Here is a 1,740-nt window from a genome sequence, read left to right as displayed (position 1 = left end):
TCATCCGGTTGGTGCAATCAGTTTGCTTTAAACGACACCGTCCGCTTTTCAGTGTCATAGCCAACCAAGAAATTCATCTGCATCAACTTACCGTATATAGCAAGACCTTGATCAAATCCTTTAAATATTAAGCAAACAAGTTCTTTGCTAACCCTAATGCAGGTGTTCAATTAAAGGACTTAACGTTACATATGCACCAGTAAATGTACAGTGATCTCTGGAATATTAAAATCAGATGAAAAATTGTAACAAAGATCTAGCAACCCGTTAGGATCTTTAATGGCTGCTGCATTGATCAAACTTGGCACTACTGACACTAATTTTGAGCTAAACATTTGTGGCAAAAGTGTCAATCAAGTACCTGAATCAATAATAGCATTGCCCTCTTTAGTTCCTGAAGAAGAGCTATCAAGTACCTCGATTCTTTGGTTTCCTACACTGATTGCTTCAAGAGTAAGAAAGTAGAAGGTTTTAGGATTTCTCGCAACCAAGGGAGTAGAAATCACCCCAGAACATGAAACAACTCCATTGGTACCAAAATTGATTTTGGTTGATTTTGCAGCCTCAAGTAATGATAAGGGTACCATGCAATAAGAGAATTTTCCGCCCAATGAAGGACCCATTTGGCTAACAAGGGAAACATTGCCCCCCTCCAAGGCTAAGTATTCCAGCAGCTTTAGAGCTAAAGGTCCCTCTATTGTTATGTCCACAACCAATAATGGTTTTGGGAAAAACGACAGGTCGGCCGCTAACTGAACCTAAAGTGATAGTATCAATCGCAAGGTTACCGTTTGAGTAGGATTTATCCCCGTATGAAACTGAATACACACAGTTTCCACCACCCAAAAAGAAGCAAGGAGTACCCTTCATTGATGCACATTGCTTGGAGAACAAGCAAGGAACATTTAATAAGTGGATGACTTGAAAGGGTTAAAAAGAGAAGCTTCTTGCTTGTAACAAAGGAAACACGGCTGGCATTGTGTCCAAATGAGATCACTACCCGTATCAGCAACAGCTAGAATCTCAACCGGTGGTGTTCCAATTGCTATTTTCATATGATACTCAACCTCGTTGGGGATTATATCAGCTTGAGCAGAAGACGGAGATGCAAAGATTGAATCAATGAGCTTAGCATGATTAAAAAAGCGACGTAGAGAATTTGTAATTCGTTCGAATCGAGTTTCACTGGGGTTGAATAAGGGTGACTTTAGAGAGTCGCGATAAATTAATTCAAGACTAAAACCTCCATTTTGAGCATCTGTTGAAGAGATACTAGAGAGACAAATAACGAAAAATGAGATTGCCAAAACAAAATGAGAAAAGGAGTAAGAGATTGGATAGGCCGCCATTGATTAATGACTTAATCCCAATTTGAGGGGAAAATTGAAGTGTTGATGCAAAAGTTCATATGATTCAAGTGCTTACGTAGAATTATGAAGCAACAAACATCGTATTTGATAAAAGGTCAATTCAATTATTGACAACTTTGTCAATTATTGCAGCGTGGGTTTTGGTTATTTGATATTGCTTTGCTGTGAAATCTTAACGAAATCATAGAAAAAATTATTTTAGCCTGACGCATATACATGCAAAAACGTGATCATATAGGTCAAAGTTGGCATTCTCATCTTATGGCGTAATAACATCTAAATTATCTTTATGACTTCTCAAGTACGGACATAATTTGGCAATTTGTGACAGACGCTTTCCGAAGTCCAAAGGCACAACTACCTGGCCCAA

General features: G+C 38.4%; 1 pseudogene; it reads right to left on the bottom strand.

Annotated features, from left to right (window-relative positions):
• Positions 1-17: 17 nt before the first annotated feature.
• Positions 18-1,349, bottom strand: LOC112100715 (annotated as a pseudogene).
• Positions 1,350-1,740: the final 391 nt, after the last annotated feature.

This window comes from Citrus clementina, unplaced genomic scaffold, assembly GCF_000493195.1.
Source record: "Citrus clementina cultivar Clemenules unplaced genomic scaffold, Citrus_clementina_v1.0 scaffold_2337, whole genome shotgun sequence".
Classification (NCBI taxonomy): Eukaryota; Viridiplantae; Streptophyta; class Magnoliopsida; order Sapindales; family Rutaceae; genus Citrus; species Citrus x clementina.
This window is presented reverse-complemented; position numbering and strand designations above follow the sequence as displayed.